Source organism: Camelus ferus, chromosome 2, assembly GCF_009834535.1.
Source record: "Camelus ferus isolate YT-003-E chromosome 2, BCGSAC_Cfer_1.0, whole genome shotgun sequence".
In the NCBI taxonomy this organism is placed as follows: Eukaryota; Metazoa; Chordata; class Mammalia; order Artiodactyla; family Camelidae; genus Camelus; species Camelus ferus.
This window is the reverse complement of record NC_045697.1, coordinates 104,958,480-104,981,721: the sequence shown is the minus strand read 5'-3', so window position 1 is coordinate 104,981,721 and position 23,242 is coordinate 104,958,480. Positions and strand designations below refer to the sequence as shown.

The 23,242-nt window shown below is 44.1% G+C and overlaps 1 protein-coding gene across 18 annotated transcripts in view; it reads right to left on the bottom strand.

The window, feature by feature from the left end:
- Positions 1 to 23,242, bottom strand: part of ARHGAP10 (Rho GTPase activating protein 10) — a 301,268-nt gene that overhangs the window by 76,538 nt on the left and 201,488 nt on the right. The window lies entirely within an intron of this gene.

The window sequence follows — 23,242 nt, the reverse complement described above, 5'->3', positions numbered from 1 at the left end:
GATGTAAGGGAACTCAGTCTCAAATGGTTCAACAAGAGTAATAATAATTACACCTCACAGGGTATACAAATGTTTATTGTACTGCTGTTGCAACTTTTCTGTGAGCCTGAAATTTTTCAAAAGAAATTTTTGAAAAGGAAAGGGTATTATGTAAATTAACATCAACAACCCTACAAGGTTGCTATTTTGATTTCAGTGATACAGATGAGGAAACAGATGCTGGAAGAGATTAAATAACTTGTGCACGATCATATTACTAATAAAGAGCTACAAGGTCAGAAAGTTAAGTGATGACCTTGCTTGCTTGACAAGTATCGTTAAGTAGTTGCTATTTGATTTTCACAACTGCACTGTGACCTTGGAGAGTAACTTAACCTCTCTAGCCCTCAGTTTCCGGATCCAGCTAGAAGTGTTGCACCAGACCAGAAGACTTCTAGCATCTCAAACACCGTGTTATCAACACGAGTCAGTGCACCTTTCAGTCACCATATTCCCCACCCACTTCATCACGGCAGGGCTCTAGTCTCCCTCCACCTTCCTGGTGGAATGAAAGGGTAAAAGCAAACATAGCTAGAAACTGTACCCACCCGATCAAGACCAAATCACAGGCATTTATGAAGTTTGGAATTAGTTAACAACAATACACATAATTTCAAAAATTAAAAAAAAAGTTCTGGAATTAAGGTATTTTCAAAAATTGAATCCTAACTCTGCAACAATAACAACAAAAAATGGTACACGTGTATGGGGCAAGAGAATTGAAGCCATGGAAGCCCTTCTGAAAAATGGAGATTCCAAATGAGGCTCTGGATTGATTTCTAAAGGGCTGCTGAGCACCTGGAAAAGCAGAACAGCTAACTGGAACTACACAGGTTAACTAGCAACCTGCCAATTAATTTCCTTCAGTCCAGGGCTTTCGGGCTGGGAAACAGAAAAACATTCTGAGCATCTAGATTCTAGCAAGGCCTTTAAAACTGTCACTCATGACAGGGTGTCCTCACACAGAAAATGAAGAAATATAACCTAGTCAGAGGTACTTACAACTTTTTTCTTCTCAGGACTCCTTTATACTCTTAAAAATTACTGGTCTCAAAGAACTTTTGTGTGGATTCTGTCTATTGATATTCCCAGTGTTAGAAATAAGAACTGAAATACAAAATGTTTCAAAAGTACCTATCAGTTGATTAAAAAAAGAATAAACCTTTATAAATTAACATAATCCTGGCAATAATTGTTTTCCAAAAATGATTCCATGAAGAGGATGGTATTGTTTTACATTTTGTAAATCTATTTCATGTCAGATTTAAAAGACAGATGGATTCTCATCTCTGCTTCTGCATTCAATCTGTTTTGATATCAGAGGTCATATCACCTCTGGAAAACTCCCCTCTACGAATTCAAAAGAATGAAGTATAGCACAGGAAACTATATTCAATATCCTGTAATAATCTTTAATGAAAAAGAATATGAAAATGAATATAAGTATGTATATGCATGACTGGGACATTGTGCTGTACACCAGAAACTGACACACTGTAACTGTACTTCAATTTTTAAAACTAATTTTTTAAAAATGAGTGGAAAAGGCAATCACCTCACAGACCCCTTAAAGGGTCAGTTCACATTTTGAGAATCCCTGTCTCAGATGCTGAAATGTCTGATTAACGAGATTAAAAATATCATCTCCATCCGACATTCTTTAGGAAGTACCATCCCCGCCAGACATTCTGCAGGAGAACTACATTAATCCAGAAGAGGGCTTTTCAATCTCAGCAACACTGACGTTTTGGGTCTGATCACTCTTGTCGGAGAGCATGCCCTGTGTATCTTTAACAGCATCCCTGGCCTCCACCACCACATACCAGTAGCCTCCACCCTAGATCTAACAATCAAAAATGTCTCTGTGCTTCACCGCATGTCCCCTGGGGCTTGAGATCCACTGTCATAAGTCACCCGTGGTTGGGATCCACTGCTACAAACCTAGAGAAATACTTCCAGTGGTACGTCTCAGAGCTCTAGTTCACTATCTGTCACCAACAGCTTGGTCTTCACCGGCAGACAACGCAAAAGCTGGAGAGAGACTGAATAATTTCCTGAAGTGTGCCCAAGCAGCCCTCAGAAGTTTGGAAACAAAAAGACCAGCAATACGGATCTAAGAGAAAAAACTGTCTGCTCCCCACATGTTTAAAAAGCAGCCGCATAGGTATCGGATGGGGACCACGTGCCTCAGAAGCCAGCGAAGACAGTAAGGGCAGGATGAGGCCACCACGCGTCCTGGCTGGCAAACGGACATCATCGTAGACGGGATTAAGTGACACAGAGTAGACCCTGAACAAGAAAGATGCTAATCCCAACTGCACTCCCAACTGGCTGGACGGGGCGAGGGACTGCACTCCGTTCTGCAGTTTGAGTCTCTGGGGAACCCAAGTGTCTCCCCAGTGGAGTATAAAGATCCTGGTCCTTGACTCCAACATGCAGGGAGGGTCTCCCCCACCAACAGGCCATTCTCCAACACCAACTGGGGGGCCTACAATTCAGCACAATTCTGACACTGCCTACCTGCAGACAGGATCAGACCCCGCTGGTTGGAAGTTCAGCCCCACAAAATGAACCCCCACTTCAGATGCCAACCCCAAGCCCAGCTTGTTACCTGTGCTTCCAATAGACTGGCTGTAAATCAGAGGCTCCCATGACGCCCTCTCCTTGGGGTCAATTAATTCGCTGGAGTGGCTCAGAGAACTCAGGAACCCCATGTACTCACTAGATGGCCGACTTATTATGACGGATATTAAAGGATACGAATCAACAGCCAGATAAAGAGATACACGGGGCAAGGTCCCAAAGGAGCTTCTGTTCTCACGGAGTTCAGGGCCCCACAAGGCAGCAGGCAGAAGCTTCTGGCTCTGCAATCTGGAAGCTCTCTGAATCCCCTCCTTTTTGGGTTTTTAGGGAGGCTTCATTACATACGCATGGTACATTAAATCACTGGCCGTTGGTGACTGATTCAACCTCCAGCCCCACTCCTCTTCCCCCCAAATCAAGGAGTGGGGCTGAAAGTTCCAACCCTCTATTCACGGTTGGTTCTCTAGCAGATTCCTGCCATCCTTAGCTGCTTTCCCAAGTCACCTAATTAATACAGCCCCAGTTGTGGTGGAAACGGGCTAGTCATGAATGGGAAGGTACCTATCCCATCTTTAAAGCTCTGAAGTGATTTTAGGAACTGAGGACAAGAAACAAAATATAAGGGGGGAGGGTGTAGCTCAGGGGTAGAGCACATGCTTAGCAGGCACGAGGTCCTGGGTTCAAGCACCAGCACTTCCATTTAAAAATTAATTAAATTATTAATTAATTAAACCTAATTACCTCCCCAACATCCCCCCCAAAAAAGAAACAAAATATAACAAAGATGTTCCTATTGCTCTTATCGCTCAGGAAATTGCAAGGGTCTCAGGAGCTGTGAGCCAGGAACTGTGGTCGAAGACCAAATATATATTTCTTACTATAAATCACGACACAGAATGTCACCAGAAGGTAGGAAATCCAAAACAAAGTCATACAAGTGCAGGACCTGAAAAGAAATCCAACAGGAACTATTCCAAAAACACTCTCACATGGAAGAGGGATTCATCTTGTACACGGCCCAGAGATTAAACCAGGGCTCATGGGCTTGGGAATCAAAAGAGGCACATGTCAGCTGAATACGAGGGGGACAACTTTCTGGACTGGTGAAGTCACACAACTCCTGGGCGGGCTGACTTGGGAGAGAGTGAGTTCCATGTCACCAGAGTTTTCCAAGGTAAGACTCGGGGCATTCCAAAAGAGGTTCAGATACAACACCCAGGGCTTGAATAGTTGACCCACGAATCCCTCAGTGAGAAAATATACACCCATCCCCCCAAGAAATTCTCACTCACCAAGCTGTGTGAGCCAAGTGACTCACACTTCTCAATACAGCAGCCAGCCTGTCACGCTGACCTGTCACCCTTTTCTGCAGGACAGGACAACCTCTCCGATTCCCTGATAAACACACCCTGTGCCACGCCGGGACCTGACCTCTCTTCTCACCCAAATCCAAGGCGGCCACGTTCTGGGTTCTGACTACATCCCACAGTACACGGTTATTAACGAGCCCAAGGGGCGGCCCTGACTGTCCTGGGAGCAATCTCATCTCAACACTCCTCTTAATCTGACTTTCTCTTTCCAAAAGCAGCACACATCTGCTATTAACAAGTACGTGAAAAGGCTTTGTAAACTGGTACCGTTTCATTATAAATAAAGTGATCTTTGCTCGGCCCCCTCGCACACTAACCTTGTGATTCCTCCACAGACAAGTCCAAGAGCATAATGACTAGCCTCTTGAAGGTTTACTAAGAGCCACAGCACCCAGAGGCTTTTTAACCTGATTCTCCTGTAACATGTTACACAAACACATGTAGACAAACAAACAAATAAAAAAACTATACAGGAGCTACAGTCATACTGAGTACTGTTCCCAAAAAGGCCCGGGAGTCCCACTGAGAAGTCAAGCCCCCGTGCTGGGGAAGGACGAGAGGGAGGAGGGCGGCAGGGTGGAAGCTCAGCCGGGGGGATAGGGTTCTAAAATTGCTGTCAATCTGGGGAGAAGTATATGAGAAGATAATGAATGACCTGCAGAACCTGTATCATATTTTCATTTTTAGAACTTTTACTGTATGGAAAGATGCAGATAACACACTGCTCTGTAAATGCATAACCTTTAAAAATATACCTTTTCCCACCTAAAAGAACACTCCTCTGGAAGGCAATAGGGAGAGAGACTCACTCAACCAAACCTCATTTCCATCACAACAGTGGGACACTCCTGTCCATGGCTGCTTAACAGAACTCTCCCACGCTTAGTGGTTTCCAACATGTGCCATTTAATTATGCTCCCGATTCTCTGGCTCTGGGATCTGGGCAACACGGCCCAGCAGGAAGGACCAGCCTCACGGGGGTCCGGCACGCAGCTGGGCACGGCTGGAACGGCGACTGGGCCCTAAGTTTGGGAGCTCAGTTTTGGTTGTCTGCTGGCATCTGGGATGACGCCAGGGATGGGCTGGCTGGGCACCTCTGTCCCTCTCACCTCCCAGCCTCCTCCCAGCCCGCCACTCTTAGGGTGGCTGGATCTCCTCCAGGACAGCTGACTTCCACCAGAAGGAGCATCCAAGAGGAAGGAAGTGGCCTGTCTCTTCAAGCCAGAGTTCTGAGTCCCTTCTGCCACAGTCTTAAGGACCTCAGGGGCCAGCAAGATTTAGGAGAAGACCCTGAGTCTCCTGTCTCTATGGGAGGAGTGGGAACAAATTCGTGGCCACCTTCCATTTCATTTCCCTTCTGGTATCATGTGTAGAAGCAGGTGATAGTTTGGATACGAGCAAAATAACCCCTCCCAAAGTGACTTCAAGATACAAACACTTCACAATGAAGAAAAGGAGCTAAACAGATCCTTAGTACCAACACTCCTCTCACCTTTGCTTCATGTCTTCATCATCTAAGGACAAGATGGCAACACAAGGGCTTCATTTATCAGAAAGGAAAGATGTGGAAGAACGAAAGAAGCTCAAACTCAAAAAAGGTTCAGACTCATGGCTTAACGTTTCTTCAAACTGAAACCTGATTTCCAGTTGTGTCCAACAGACCAGTCATACAGACAGATATTCTGACATGCTGAGATCCAGAACTAGAGAACTGATTTGTTCATTCAATAACGTAAATTTAAGCATGCAGTGGTTGCCTTATTTTTTTAAGTCTAAAAAGAAAACTGCAATTGAGCCACCATCTACCCATCCTGACAACACTGTTGATGATCCTGACACACGTAGAACAATGGAAAAATACTGAGTCCTCGCCTCCCCAGCAAGGCAATCATTGTCAATAGTTTCTTTGATTCCTTCTAAGAAAATTTTAAAGGTTACCTATGCATGGGCCTGCATGGATGTATAATTTCTATGTACAGAGGATCATGAGAGATACAGTTCCTCACCTCAATTTCTGACTATCCCTTGAAATATTAACCGAATGCCTATTATGAGACATGCAACCTTCTGGATATTGGAAGTAAATGAGTAAGTGCAAAGGCCCCGAGGTACAAATTCACCTTGCCTTTTCCAGGAATACACCAAAGAGGCCAGGGTACATGAGGGTACAAAAGGGAAACTGGATCACTAAATAGCACGAGATTATTTTTTTTAATTTAATTCAATGTGAGACAGTATGTCAATGTCCTAGGGATCAAATAATTTCAGTGCATGCATCTACTATTGCTGTGTAACGAATGAGCACAAACTCACAGGCTGAAAACATGTTTACTACTATTGTGTTTTCTATCTCTTGTTGTAAATAAGAACGTTATCAATTATCTCAGAGTTCCCACATGTCAGGAGCCCAGAGCCCATCTTAACTGGGGCCTCTACTCAGGGTTTCAGCTCACAAGGCTGTGATCAAGGTGTCCGCCAGCCTGTATTACAGTGTCTCCTCTGTGAATGAATCCACTCCTGAGCTCATATGAGTTGTTGGCAGAATTATTTCTTTGCGGTCGGAGGTCTCAGCTCTTGACTTTCTGCTGCTATGGGCTGGGGGCCTCCCGCAGTTTCCTAAAACGTGGTCCTCTCCGTGGCTATTTGCTTCTTGCAGGCCAGCAGGGGACCCTCTCTCTCCAGTCTGCTCCGATGGAATCATACATAACCAAACAATCATGGCAAAGAATCCCATCACCTTAGATTCTACTGGTTAGAACCAAGCAGGTCCCACCGGCACCCATGGGCCTGGATCACTGGGTCACCTTCGGGTGGGTCCACCACAACCAGTATCCGTATTTACAAATCTCCCTCATTCTTTTTAACAGCCTACTGTATGTTTCTTCCTCTGGTCATTGCGTAATTTATTTACCCTTCTTCCCCACCACCGAAGACCATTTGTTTCTGATTTTTTGCATTGAGAAATACACACGGCAGTGAACATGTCCTACATTCTTGCAAAAGGTTAGGAGAATATCTGTAGAGTGTTTTGGAAGCCAATAGACTGCCTTCCAAGCAGAAGTGCACTTTCGTCTCTGCTGGGCGCGGCCAAACCATCTCAGAAAGGCTGCTCCAATTCAACCCTCCGATCAGGCACGTACAAGACCACTTATTTCCTCCTCTCAGAGAGACTGTGCCACATTCCTTAGTGGAGCGTCATAGTTTTCATCAAGTAGGTGTTCTTCACTCTTGATTTAGGCTTACACCTGGGTGATTTATCTTTTCTCGACTTAGCCTTACACCTCACTTAGGGTAATTTATCTCTTTGAATGCCATCAATAATACACCCTATTCTCCCACTGTATTTTCTGCTGCTTGTTGTATATAAAGAAGCTATCGGTTTTGGTAATTACTTTTAATCCTTCACTGCAATGAGTCGTCTTCAATCTGTTCTTCTTGGGCTATCTATGTATACAATCCTATCTGTAAATAATGCAAGATTTTCCCCTTCCAGTTTCCATACTGCCTCTTCCCCACTCCCCTACCTCCTCCACTTTGTCTAACAGTCACAGGACAAGAATTAATTAGTAACAATGAATCAAGTCAGCATTTCAACATTTAAAGCATTTCAATAATTAAACAAACACGAACTTAAGGGTTAAAAAACACGTTTTGAATCATTTTAAGGAAGCATCCAAAATTTCTACTTTATTAAAGTATTTTATTAGGAAATATGTAAATTTGGGGAAGTGCTTTTAGGCATCTGCTGAAAGATTTTCTCCTCTGACTTAATAATGTGGTGTATTCTATTAGTGTGCTTCCTAACACTGAGCCACCCTCACATTTCAGGGATGAACTCAGCTAAGACTGAAATATTTCGTGCTGCCGCTATTTGCTGATGTATTATTTAAGATCTCTGCATAAATATTCATAAGCAAAACTGATCTACAACTTTACCTTTGACAGGCTTTGTTAGGGCCCCACTGGCATCACAGAATGAGTTTCAAGTTTTCCTCCCCCTATGCTGTGGACCAGTTTGAATACCAACAGACTGAACTCTTTCTTCTAAGTTTAAATGCATTTGCCTGTGATTACGTCTAAGCCTGTTGTTTCTCAGGGAATGCGTGGTGGCTCTTTGAAAAATCTTCTCAGTTTCTTTTATTATTCTTTCACTAATTTCACTTAGATTTTCAAAATTCTGTACACTGTATCGGTGGTCATTTCCAAATTGGTTTCTATTTACATTTGGAAGCTGTCTCTCTCACTGCTTTTTCTTGACTAATCTAGCCCAGGGTTTATATGCTCTCTTTTATGCTCTGTAGTCCCTCAAAAATGTAGGAGGTATTTATAAAAAGCCATCTTTGTTTCTTTTCTAATTACTTTCATCTTTAATATTTATTTTCTTTTTCAAATTTAGGAGGAGGTGAGTGGATGGAAGCTTAAGTTACTTCATTCTTTCTGGCTTATCCAGTTACAAATAAAAACCTTAAAAGGTTATAAATTTCCCTCAGAATAGAATTTTCTTCCCTATCCTTGAAGATTCAATGTGCTTGTTTTCATATTTTTCTAGGTAATCTACAATTTTTTATTTCCATTTTGATCCACAAATCATGAAAGTTTTAAAAATTTCCAGAGGGCCAAGGACTTCATTTTCTTTTATTATTATTACTGCTTTAAAATTTCTGGATTTAGAGTATTATGGATCAGAAACAGTGGTTTATATTTTTTCTGCCTTTTGAAATCTGGCATTTTCCTTTGTGGCCAAAAGTAGGAACTCAAGACTTAGAGATTGCTTTATTATCTTCTGAGTTGCTGTAGGAAAATATGAGGCAACCAGATGTATTCTCCCAGTGCAATTTTTATTCTTCCTCAAAAATCCAATAACTGAACCACACTGTGTCTCTATATGAATGATTCTGAATGACTCAGAATTCATCAGTGGTGTTTCCTGACATTCAGTGAACACTCTGATCAGATTACAGTCTCTGATTCAGAAAATGACCTTCTCATCATTAAAGTTATATTCTAAACAAGTTCCTACTGTATAGCACAGGGAACTATATTCACTATCTTGTAGTAACCTATAATGAAAAAGAATATGAAAATGAATATATGTATGTATATGTATGACTGAACCATTATGCTGCACCAGAAATTGACACAACATTGTAAACTGACTAGACTTTAAAAAAAAAAATGTGTTCCATGTACTTGGCGCTGTACTCCTGTGACAACACCCTCCAATGGGTCAGCTTTGCCCTCCAAGCCTACTGTTCTGACTCCTGTAACCTCTCTCCTTTCATTGAATCTGACTGTTTCCTCAATGATGATAATCTGTGTTTTAACCTCTGATTCTATTCATTTCCATTTTCCATTTGCTCATCTGTGTTGAAATGTTGCTGGAGGTGTCAGTCTTTCTTGACCTCAGCATGCAGCTTTAAAAAATCCTCTCTTATCACTTTATTTTTGAACTCCCATTTTACTGAATAAATATTTAGTTCTTCTACAGAGATCAATTATAGTAAATTCACGTCTTCTCTTTCCCCAAATAGTATTTCTTCCAAAATAGATTCTTCCTCTACAGTTCACATTTTTCCCCTTCTGCTGCAATATATTCACACAGACCACACACAGGCTATTTTGGGTTGATGTCAATCATATTAATGTTTTAAATGGGCAGCTTTGTCAACACGTTCTATTCAGGCCACTACACTTTGGGTGACATCTCCTTGAATCTCTTCTCGTATCTGGGATGTCTGTTTCCTTCTTCTATGTACTACAGTTTTGCCTGCCCTGCCCAGGGTTCTGTAGCCTGAAAGAATGGTGGGTTCGTCTGCTAAGGTCGCCACAATGGAATGCCACAGCTAGGTGGTTTAAACAACAGAAACCTATTTTCTCATACTTCTGGAGGCTAGAAGTCTGAGATCAAGGTTCCACACAGGGCTGGTTCTTCTGAGGCCTCTTTCCTGGGCTTGCACACAGGACTCCTCCTCGCTGTGTCCTCACATGGTCTTTCTTCTGTGCATGCACATCCTTAGTGCCTCTTCCTCTTCTCATAAGGACAGCAGTCCTACTGGATTAGAGCTCAACGTATGACATCATTTAATTTTAATTATCTCCTTAAAGACTCCATCTCCAAAGAGAGTCACCCTGGAGGCGAGGGCTTCGATACATGAATTCTGAGGGACAATTCCGTCCATAACCAATGGGTATGGGGAGGACAAGAACTCAACCAAGGACGTATGCACCTTAGTCTTTGACCTCATCCCTGTGGTTTTGCCAAAATGCCCATCTATGCGTTCACTGCCCCCACCTGCTCTGTACATGATTCCTGCAGAGGGCTTGGCCTGTCAGCCCCACTAGGAGCATTGGTCCTACATGGCCAGTTCAGCAAACACTTCCCATTGCTCTCCAGGCAGAAGATGGAGATGATGACTTCCGGGTGCTCATGCTGGAAGTTACCAGGGTGGGAAGTGACACTCCTCACTCTACTCTCAGCGTTCATTTTCCTTATCTTTCTCTCCCGCAGAAGTTCTTTTTCATTGGGTTTTGAAGTTTTCTTTTTGACTCACTTTCTATTTATTGCTGGAGATCACTGACCCTGGAGTGTCTCTGAGAGGGAGTCCCTGGTATGTCACACCCCAGCTACTCTGGCAGCAGAGCAGGGTGGCCAGGAGGAGTTTCTGCCCCTGTTGAAATTGCACATCTTTACCCTAGGCTGCCTGAACGAGCTCCTCTATCTCCCTCCAAAGGGGGGTGACTGAGGACTGCCTAGGAGTCTGTCCCCTACTGCGTCTGTGGAAGGTCAAGTTAGGGGTAAAACAGAGAAAGCCCATGCCAATTTTTGGAAACTTCATTTGGTGGTCTCCAGGCTTTTTCCTCTATGTGACTTATATCAAGGGTTTTTCCCTTTATTAACCTATTTTTTGTGAGATCTGTCTTTACTCTTATGCCATGAGAAAGCATGTGTTTCTTTTAATCTCAAACTCCTAATTTATACCTACCCCACTTTTGCTTTTGGTAATTATGGTTTGTTTTCTATGACCGTGAGTCTATTTCTGGTTTGTAAGTAAAATTTTTCTCTTTTTTTATATTCCACATATAAGTGATACCATATGATATTTGTCTTTCTCTGTCCAACTTAATTCACTTAATAGGATAATCTCTAGATCCATCCTGTATAGCACAGAGAACTATATTCAATTTCTTACAACAAACTATAATGGAAAAGAATCTGAAGAAATATATATATATATGTATGTATGTACATGTATAACAGAACTGCTTTGCTGTACACCTGAAACTAACATTGTAAATCAACTACACTTCAATAAAAAGTAAAATCAAACAAAAAGAAAGTATGTGTTTGAAATACCTGTTTTAGATAATAAATGGACAATAAATAATACTGGTAAATACATAAGCAAAAAGTAATATACCATCACATGTGGAAACCTATAACTTGATAAACTTCACTTACCCCACTGCACATTGTGGGCCACATTTCTATTAAATTATTTCAATATCACCCAAGTTAATTTCATCTAGAGCAAGAGTTCCTTAACTGTGATAAAGAGATGTCTCTTACAGACTTCAGTGTTACTACATGTCCTAAAATCATACGTGAATGGCGCATATGCATTTGCATTTTTTCAGAAAACAGGATTGATCGTTACCTTCCAAATTCTTGATGGGGTATGAAACATTAAAACTGGTTAAGAATCACTGACCTAGAGTAATGAACAGGCAAGCTGCCAAGAATGGGGAAACAGTGGAGAATTAGAAACAATTTACAACAGGTTGGATTCATCTGAATAATGAAGTGAAAGAATTTTCTTTTAAGTTACATGGGATTTGGATAAAGCCACAGCAGACTTCCAAAAAATTTCAAGTGTGGATGTGTTTGTGGCCCTGGACGTTGTAGGAAACAGTTCTGTAGGAACCACGGAACTAGTGGTTATACACATTGAACAATTATCACTCCAAAGACCTTTCCACATCAATACATCAGTAAGTACAGCTTACTCTGAGCTTATTAGCACATTAATCACAAACGACCTAATTCCTTCATTAAATTTTGAAAATGATGACTAATCCTCTTAGGGGTCATTTCCCTCACTTCCACCTAACGAGAAATAACATTCCAGAGAAACCAAGGGTTTGAAGCCTTCCCGGGAGAAAAAATGTCTCCACTTTTACCTACTGCTGAGGTAGGGAAAGAAAAACAATTACCTAAAGAAAAAAACATAGCCTATAAATGAATTCCATTTTCAATATACAAAAAAAGAAAACAGTCAGCAACAAATGAAAGGGAACAGGAGGTAGATACCGAGAATAACGTGCTTGAGATTACGACCCAGGTTTTGTGTGAGTTTTTGATGTGCAGTTTCTTTATAGGAACATAGACAGAATTACTATCATTTACAAAGGATTATAAATAGTCCTCAAAACCTATTAATTCAACCACTGTAGATGTTTGGTTTGGCACAATCTGCAGTCTGTAGCCCGTGTGCACTTTCGGTAATTAAGAATAAGGGATAATGATGACAAACTACACACCAGTGGTGCAATGACGAGTAAGAATTTTCTCGTGCATGTGACCGGGCATCAGCATGCGTGGTTCCAGCGACTATGTAAAGCTCATGACTTTATGAAATCAAATTCAGCAATTTCCTTTCTTCCTTCCACACATTCCAACAGAGACATACATAAGCACTTTTGTGCAGTTTAAACTTGGGAGCCGTCCATGTAGTAATATTGACTGAAACACTATGCATCATTTAAGCTTAAAAAGAAAAAAAATACGACCTTGTTTTTCTTGGGATGGTAGAGAGACCACAAGGAACTTTCTAACTGTGTGGCTGCACTGACTGAAATCCTTTTTGGAACGAGGCAGGCTGTAAATGAATAAAGCAAGCTGTGTGACCTTAGGTAAGTTAATTTCAACTCCCCAAGCTTCGGTTTCTTGTCTGAGTTTATAAAATGTGGACAAACCCACGCTCCCTGCCTGCTTGGCGTTGGCTGGTGGATTCCCGGTCAGTGTGACTAGAGCTGGCCAGCATCTGGGGCTCCAGGTGCTCAGGAAGCCCTTGGTGCCGAACCTCTTCCCTAAACGGACTAGCAGGCGTAGGAAAAGGAACCTCACGTTTCACCATCACACCCACTGTATCCACTGCAGGACTCACTCACGGCTGTGAATGGAGGAGGTAAGTATCTTCCGAAGGAAACAACTAAGGTGATTCACAAAGGGATGCCTAGCACCTTAAGTCTTTCAAGTGCAAAAATGGCCTTAACCTGGCTTTGGACAAAGAAAGCCACTAGCTTCTCATAGGTCCAACCTCAAACACAAACTTCAGACCAGGTAACTAGACCTCTGCTGTGTCAGTCAGCTGCACCACTGTCTTTCTTGCTAAATGTTGGAATTCTGGAAAGCAAGATCTGCTTTTTTTTTTTTTCAATCTTTCTGCCTGTCCATATAGTACAAGTCATGAAAAAGCAGCTTCATAAATGCCTGTTGGATGAATGAATAATTGTATAAAGGAAATGATGCCAGCACCAAATCAGATTATTGAACTTTTATCATCGATAATTTTATATATACAGACAAGTAAGAAGAAGATTATAATGAACTCCTATGTCCACATCACCTGGATGCCTCACGCACTAACTGATGCTCCATCTTGGTTCATCCATAGTCCCCAGTTGGTGTGAAGCAGATTCAAGGCTAAGTACTGTACTTACAGGTCTCAGGAATTTTAGGTGAGTAAGTTTGTAACCGAGCAGGACCCTGTGGGGCCTTCCAGGGTCAGACCCCTCCCCCACATCCTCTGCTGCAGCTCCTCTCTGAAGTACCCAGATAATAGTATCTCATGTATATTTCCTGGGTTTTTCAGATGCATAAAACCACCACTGAAGGGAAGAAATGAACTACTTGATGATCAAGAGTGCATGGCAACCAGACCTTCTGGTGCCCAGGGGTTGACGGTGTTGACCGCCCTGTTCCCTCCACATCAACCAGTCAGAGGATTGTGTACGAGCTGCTCAGGTACCCTGCTACCACCCTCCCTTATCTGTCCTTTAACTATGCTTTGCTGAAACCCTTCGGGGAGTTCGGGGTTTTCTTGGGCATGAGCCACCCTGTCCTCCTTGCGGGGCCCTGCAGTAAACCTTTCTCTGCTCCAAACCTAAACGTCTCAGTTTGTTTGGCCTCATGGTGTGGCGGGCACACAAACTTGCCTTCAGTAACAGGTTTTGCTCTCCTCTAGAATTCCAGATAACTTGTATCTCTAGAGTAACAGGAAACACAAACTACTGCATAAAGATGAACAGAACTCACCACTCCCTGGTCAAGAGGACCTGTGACACAAACAAAAGTAAAAATCAAGCCCTTCCTCTAAACTGCTATGGATCAGGGGGTACTCTTAGTATGCATATCATTAAGATATCCCCCCCCAAAAAATGAAAAGAATTTTACAGATTTGTAGAAAGAATTTTACAAATATTTGCATGAAAAGAAATAATGACCTTGAGACAGCTCATGGGAGGGGGAAGACCATGTGAATACTGGATGGTGAGCTCGGAATCCTGACAAGGCTGCAGAGAGCTCTTTAAACTTTGTAATGAAAAGGGCTTTTGGAGAAAAATCCAGAAGATTAATCACAGGGAGGAGCAGGTCTGAGGAGGGTCAGTGTCACCCAGACACCAGGAAGCCCAGGCTGCGGTAAGGCGGGGAGTTTCAACCTGGTGCAGAGGAAAGGGGTCAGGACAGACACGGCAGCACCTAGATCCTTGAGAAAATGTCCAGGGACATGAGTCCAGGGACAGCACTCAACAGAGCTCAAGGGTGAAACAGAAGTAAAGCTAACAAAACTGACTCCTGCCCTCTGGGGTCACTCTCAAGGAGAAATCAACCAACTGGAAAGTTAAAACAAGAAGGGCTTTTGAGGGACGTTCCATCCTGTGCCAAATTAATCCAGTGACATAAGGTTGCATGGCTTGAAATTTACTTAACCCGGACTGACCACATTCTTTCTCGATTGTGGTGCTTCTCAGTAAAATTAATCCCGCACTTTACAAGAGGGCGGACAACATGCACTTTCCCGACAGGATGGGGAAGACATTTCCAGAGCAGAAAGGGGAAAGGCTGTGAATCCCAATGACAGAGAACATCCTTGCGGGAGAAACAGGAACTCACCCTCGCCCCTGCCCCTCAAGCTCCTCACGGAGGCAGGGAAAAGATGCTCGGTGTACAGAAAAGAGCAAACAGAGCGGGTCTGGGACGGCCATCCTTGGAAAGTCCTGCTTCCAAGTTGGCCCTTGGCTTGCATATGGGAACTTGGGTGATAAAGTTAACTCAACCGATATAAAACATTCCCTAAATGGTTGGGAGGGCCCACTGGGCCTCAACTGTCTGCACATAAATGTGCGTGTGCACGAGTTATGCGGACACCTGCTTTCCCTCTGGGAGTCTAGAATTTTGATACCCACTCCACAAAGGATGCCAACGTGACCATCTCCCAGCAGGCACTGAGTCTCTAAGGCGCTTCCCTGAACGGAAACATTATATGCACGTGGCTGTATTTTCAGCGCTGGTGGGGGAGAGTCTGCTGTGTGTGACCCTTCCTGGGAGGTGACAGTAGGAGGAAAATTACGTGTGAGTCCTCCAGACTCCATCTGTGCCATCATCTGCTCCTGTGTGTTCTTAGCACATCGGCGTGATAAGCCAGTGAGTACCATACACGCTGACGCCCGTGAGTCCCTCCAGCAAACCCCTAGACGGGGCGGTGGTCGTGAGAACTCCAGACACACCCAGGTAGGCCAGCGCTCGACTTCATGGGACGATCTCTACTCAGACGACCCTCTGCAGTAGCTGCTTCACCAAGTCATCATTTTACCCACTCCCACCTTTAGTTCCAGTGACAACTGGAGGATTAATGGAAGCCCAGCAGAAATGGAACACTTACGCCCCAGTGTCCGTGAATTAAGACTGTCGATCTTTAGTTTGGCTAATATTCACTAGCCAGTTGGGGAGGACGTGAGTGTTGGCTATTCTAAAGGTACGGAGGTCCTAGCACGTGGTCTGCACTCCGTCATCACTGACTGAGTGCAGCAGCGTGGTTTCAGAACGGTTTTAACTTCAGGGAAACACAACAGACTTCAAATGAGATCTCGAGGCTGCACTCTGAAGACCTGACCGGGACAGAGACGCTGTCTTCAATCGGCCCCTTGCGGATTTCCTCCCTCCGGCCCTGTGGCACGTCGCAAAACAATGGAAAGGGGCTCCTTTCATTAGTTAAGCAGAAGACCTTTCAATGGGGGCTCAGCAAGTTACGGAGCCTCCCTGAGCCTCGTCTTCCTTCTCTATAAAGCAGCTCCCCGCATCCTTGCCTTAGTGATGCCGACCTCACAGACGATGGAGCAGACAAGGAGGTTAAGTCGGGGGCCCAGGTCACAGAGGCCACACAACTTGGTGAGGCTGAGATTCCAACCCCAGGAACTTCGCTTTGGAGCCTGCTCTGCTGTTATGTGATAATCCTACAGAATAGTGCAAGAAAAGGTCAGGTAAGGAGCTGAGCCCAGTCCTCTCTGCCAGTCCTGGCTATTGTAATTATTACTGTTCTCAATTTTATCTTGTGAGAGATGGAAGAGACGGCTCTGAAAGCTGGTTTCCTTATCTGACAGAGAAATGTTGAAAGGGGGCACTTCGTCCACACAAAAAGCCAAGCCCACTCCACAGTCCCCCGAGGAAAGGCGCCCACGGCCACCTCACACTCTCAGACTCTGATTTTCCCCTCCATGTACTCTCGGTGTTGCTGGGAATACAAACAACATAAATGGAGGTGAACAAGAGGATCACGCGGGTCCTCATCACTTTTAATTCTACGGATACCAACGAGCGCCAAGTCCCAGGCGCTGAGACGTGCTCTGAGACCCTGTCACTGCATGTCTGTGTCTCCAGAGACCCTGGCAGAGAACTTCAGGGTGGGCCAGATGTCACATGTCGGTTAGCTTCCCTCCAACTCCCCCATCCCATCTCTAATACGAGCAGAGTCTCGTGATTAAAAATATGAAGTTGTCCCCCCCGCTGAATCTAAACCTCCCCTCCGGGCAAGTTCTGCTCACTTGTACCAAGCACGCTTTCTTAGATAACAAAGAGTAAGTCTACCCCCCTTTCTAGACTGCAGCTCTTGACTCTTCCTGAGACAGACTCGGTGCTTTGTCTCAACTGGACCCTAAGATGCTGCGGGATGCAAGACCCTTGTGTCCCAAATTTTCCCACATCAAACCACTTTGGTCCCACTGGAACATACTGTCTGCCACCTACAGGGCAACGGCACGGTGCGAAGCAGAGCGTCCTATGCCGCGGCTAAGTGAACAGAGCAGACCTGGGAAGACACTGTCAGTATTATTTTCCAATTCCCCTTAAAGGAAGGAGAAAGACAAAGTTTTCTGTGCTTTTAAACTGTCTTTTTTAAACACTCCAGAAAATGCAAGGCCCTGTTGAGAAAGAAAAAAAAAATCTAATAGTAAAGTAAGTTTGAGAGGTTCTGCCAAAGGGGCCAACTGTTGTGAAAACTGGAAGGGGCAGAAAATAAAAATAAAAACACCCTCTGAAAATTGGTCAGATATCCTTGCTTCATCAGGGATTGATGGTCCACGTGGAACGGTCAGCCACTTAGGCAGATGCTGACTTCTGGAAACTCTGGAGTTTTATCACTGTTGCTGTTGTTTAAGACATTTATTTCTCTCTCACACGAAAACTGGTGTGGCTTAGCAACCCAGTGCCAGCCAAGCTAAATCAAGATGCATTGCAGGCTGGGTTCTTCTTTAAAAAGAACTCTTCTTCCCATTAAAAGACAAGCTGTAAGACAGGAAGGTGCCTCGCCCTCAACGGAAAACGGTTTGTACACAACTCACTCAGGCCTCGCTGGCATTAAAGGGCGGCAGAGGCCAGCCTGCAGAGGGCGAGGCTGAGTGTCGTTTCTGCAGCAACGGGGATGGAAGGCCAGGCTGCCCCGGTCACACACGGTCCACATGTGGCTGCCACTGACCTGCAAGTGGGGACTGAACAGGGTGTCCCTCCCACCACGAACCTGGGAGCAGGGACGTGCTGTTCCAGCTTTTGGCAAAGACAGGTGGATGCAGGTCAGAAAGTCAGTCCCAGACATGGAAACAATCTAAAGGTCCATCGACAGAGGACTGGATAAAGAAGTTGTGGTATATTTATTTAATGGAATACTGCTCAGCCATTAAAAAAAAAATGAAATAATGCCATTTGCAGTAACATGGATGGACCTGAAGATTGCCATTCTAAGTGAAATAGGCTAAAAAGAGAAAGAAAAATACCATATGATATCACTTATATGTGGAATCTTAAAAAAAAAAAAAAGACAGACTTATTTACAAAACAGAAACAGACTCACAGACATAGAAAACAAACTTAAGATTATGGGGGTGATCAGCATATGAGAACGATGAGTGAGCGGTCTACAACTCTGCTGCAGGGGTCCCACTCCATCCTTCCCTCCCCCATCACATCTGCTCTGACTCTTCCTCCCACATATTCCTCCATCCAACGGGAAAAGCCAGAAGTAGAGCCATACGATTTATCATCCATTCCTAAACACTCAAGGCCTTGCAAGCTGCTCTCAACAGACGTTTCACTCTCGGGGAGAACACACGCTGTCTGCTGGGCCCCATACCTGTCCATCTCCTGACGCACCTGGCACCACCGGCAACGCCCCTCGACCACCTGACACCGAACTTGTCTGGGCTCCTCCTGCCTCCTCTTTTATCACTAAGAGTAAAATCTCGGTGCTTCTCAGAAATACAGTTCTTACTCTCTCCTAGTGATGAAAAGTAAAAGCTTTAGAGTTGGACAACCCTTACCACAGACCCAAGTATTGCCACTTACCAGCTGTGTGCCCGTGAGCAAGCACTCTGTCACCCTCCGGTTTTCTCATACTTATAAAGGGATAAGACATGTAAAAAAAATTCTGTACATATACAAGGATACCACTACAGATGTATGCAACGGGGATTACACACACATGAGTCACATGAGATAAATACCCTAATAAATAGTAAATGAACCAATACATTCTTTCTCACACCTGTATCATGTCCTTATACCATATATTACACTTTCTACCACTAAATTTTCTCCCCAGGTTGAGCCCCACAATTCCAGCTGTCCGCTGGGCTTCTCTTGCTGGATATCCAGACAACAACTAAAATTCTGCACGTTGTAGACTAAACTCTTCTTAATTCCCTTTTCTTCCTTTCATTAATAACACCAAGACAAACTCTCGGGATTGAGTACTCAGCGCCATTTATAAGACCTTCCTCTGAGATGCCCCACAAATCCCATGCCTGGGTTTTGTCTATTCCTCCTCACCAAGCGATGCTCTCCCCCTCTGAGTCCCCAGTCTCATGCCCACATCACATGACCTCTCACCTGGCCTTTGATTTCTCTATTTGCTTCTGCAAACCCTGCTGCCAGAGTAAGCAGTTCACCTGAAAACCGAGAGAGGCCCTGGTGCCTCTAAAATTAAATCCAAAGCCCTCTGGTGGTGTTCCCCACCTCCCCACAGCTGCCCAAGGCTCTTTCCCATCTCATCTCCTGCCCCCACCCTCGATCCAACAGGAGCTTTTCCAGAACATATGCCAACTCTGCTTCTCTGATGACATTGACTCCTGAAATGTCCCCTTAAAACCCCTTCACCTGCTACAACTCCATCCTAAAGCCGACCCAAATCACCTACTCAGGAGACTCTCCAGACTCCCTACAGTTGGATGTAAACGCAACCCTGAAGTCTCGGCAGCCTTCTCTGCATCTGTCTGAGAGCGTCTCCTCTCCAGCATCGTTCCTTTTCCCCACCAGCCTGCCTCTGCCTCTCCCGCATCTCACACCAGGTCTGACTCAGAGCAGGAGCTTATCACAAATGCACGGAATGAATCCATAACAGGTACAGCCGGCCTTCCCTGGGTCCTGCGTCATCAGATGCAACCAACGGTGGAATGAACATATCCCCCCACCACCAAAAAAAGTTCTAGAAAGTTCCAAAGAGCAAAACTTGAATTTGCCGCACACCGGCAACTATTTACATAGCACTTACATTGTATTAGGCATTACAAGTAATCTAGAGATGATTTCAATGAGGGGAGAATGTGAACAGGGTATATGCTAATAACACTATGCCATCTTATATAAGGGACTGGAGCATCTGTGGAGTTTAGTATCTGCAGGAGGTCCTGGAACCAATCCCCCACAGATACTGAGGGACCACTGTATACCATAACAACGAAACTTATGCAAAAGACACAAATTTTACGGCTCAACCCCAATTTGAAAATCCTTGGGAGTTTCACAGTACCCTTTCCACCTGGGAAATGCAATTTTCTGGTTTGCAAGGGAAGAAAGACTTTGATAATATTTTTGGCCCATGGAAAACTTCTTTTAAAACAACAACTTAAGGTACTGAGCGGAAATGAAGCCAAAACATATGGATTAAGTTTCCCATAAGGTACGTATGGATTGTATGAAAACAGCAAAGAGGCTTGGACAAAATGTGATCTCCAAAGCAGATTAACCAGGGGTCTTTTTCTAACTCCAAATTTAATCTGGCACTTTCTTGCTTTAATTACATGTTGAAAGTTTCCTTCTTCTGACTTAGTGACTTTCCTGGTCAGAGTTAACATTTTTCACATTCCGGGGGAAGAAAAATAAGTAACTGAGGAAAAGAAAACATTTTCCTTCTATTGTCATTTCCCCTGCTCCGCTCTCCTTCACCAACTCTACTGAGCCTCTTCATTTCACTGCTAGGGCCCCCCCTCCTGTTTTGAATTAAAATTGCCCCTTCCTCACAAGACTATTCTTTTTAACCTTTCCTATCCTTCCTCCCTGTCCTTTTGCTTTTCGTTCTCAAACATTAAGAGGAGCTGTATCCCTGCCTCGCCACGTTCAAGGCAAACAGAAGCTCCTATGGGTGGTCCATGGGGATAGGTCATCAAGGAAACCTCTGGCTTGGACGGGAGGGGCCAGGCATCCATGGGAAGTGTCTCCACACAACCACCCTTGTCAGCAGAAACTCTCTGCCACACGGCAGAGCCTGGACTCCGAGGTGAAGTCTGGTTAAGCAGGAACAGAGCTGGGAGTGAGAGTCAAAATGGCCAAGGATGAGATCGGAGGGGAAAAAAAGAGGTTGTGGGGAAATTAAGTTCTCAAAAATGTCCACTAGCCTAAGCTAACAGCCACTCCGTCCACCCCCACCCCAAGCAGCCCTCTGCTTCCAAACCTAAGCCCACGTGCTCAGCAAAGTATCTGAAACTCAGTATCTCACCTCCTCTTGGTGGGAAACCTCAGCACTTCACCTAACACCCGTTGTGCATCCATAGCGCTAGCCAGCCTGGCCGCAAAAAGAAAGAGGGGAACTAAGAGGCTGCTCAGCTCCATCTCAGAGAGTGGGTCCAGTGTCATGTGCCGTGTAACCATTGTAACTGGCTCGCCAATGCCACTTGGAGGTTCCTGTAGGATTTGGTAACAAGGTGAGAGCCGCCTTCTCTACCGCCCAGCAGGAAAAACCACGTACTTATCTCCTCAGCTTCAAATAAGATAAGAAAACAGGAAGCTTCAGCCTGAGATGGAAAGTCTTTTACCTGAGAGCAAGACCCAGAGCCAGGAGTTTCGCAAATAAATTGGATAAAACTTCTCCACTTGGGATTTAATCTAATGAGCACTGCACTCCTAACTATTGTCTCAAGGTAATAGTCTAAGTATAGTAGCCACCGTTGCATGAAGCTGTCTGGACAGCTCACCAAACACGCTAATGATGCTGAATGACAGTTTGACAAGACCCCAAAAGGAGGCAGAAATTCACCACAAGCTGCCAAAAAACAAAAACATAAGCCAAAAAACCCAGAAACGTCTGACACCCATACCCCAGCTGCTTTTTACCACACTGGTAAAGAAAATCTCTGGCCAGGTTCCAAGCTTAACTTTTCAGTGGGAATTGATGTTCGCACAAGCTTAGAACGGCTCTAGCAAACAGCCAACACAGCAAGAATCCAAGAAACGCCCTTGCATTGCTTTGCTCAAAGGGCCTCCACCTCCCAGAAACTCACAGACATATAAAGCAAACTTGAGGTTACCAGGGGGAAAGGGGGGCAGGGGGGTGGAGGGATAAATTGGGAGTTCGAGATTTGCAGACATCAACCACTATATATAAAAGGGATAAACAATGGGGATCTACTGTATATCCATTACCTTGTAATAGCCTATGAGGAAAAAAATATAAAAAGGGACATATATACAGACATATAACTGAGCCACTATGCCGTATACCAGAAATTAACACAGCCTTGTAACCTGACTATACATCAGTAAAGAAAGGGACTGTACCTGCCTTTGTCTGCCTCTTTCCCACTCCCCCGACCCCGTTAAATTTCACTGAATCCATTAATTCATCAAATAAATACTAACTGAGCACCTAACATGTACCAGGTATTATTCTAAACGTTCAAAAAGATCTCTGCCCTCAAAGATCTAGGAGAGAGAACTCCATAACAACTAGGAAAATAAGTAAATTACACAGGGCGTTAGACCAGCATGTGTGCACGGGATACGAGTCCCAGAACAGGGCTCCAGCCCCCAGACGGCAACCTGTTTACCATCAGGGGCTGTAATGTTCTTCCTCACATCCCAGCACCTCATGCCTGCTTGGCATATAATGCAATCTCAATGTAACAAAATAATAATAAACAAGCTGCTGTCCATGCATTTTAACCATTTTCAAATTCCCTGTCTTAGAAGGAGAATGGAGGAAAGTTATTAGCAAGGTCCTGATCTACATGAACAGAATGGGGGCGAGGGGGGGGGGATGTAAAAGGTCCTGAGTCTACTGTATTTTGAAAAATCATGTATTCCCTTGAATACAGAGAAACACACAACAAGATATATTACCTAAGAGATTATTCATTTTAAACCAGAGATTCTTAAACTAGAGTCCCCAGAGTCAAGGACGTTAGCACAACTGTACGGAGAGGGAGAGCTGTGTGTGTTTTTCTGGGGAGAATAAGACACAGATTGACAGAAATATCTTCCTTGTGTTACAGAAAATAGAATTTGAGGGAGAAATCCAAGGATAGGAACAAAGCCAGCAAAAACCATCAACAGTCCACAATAACATTGCTGATATTCATTTGCATCTGGATTAAACATTTCCTCCTTAAATCAGTGAGATAACAGACAACCAGGTAAGCTTCAGATTTCT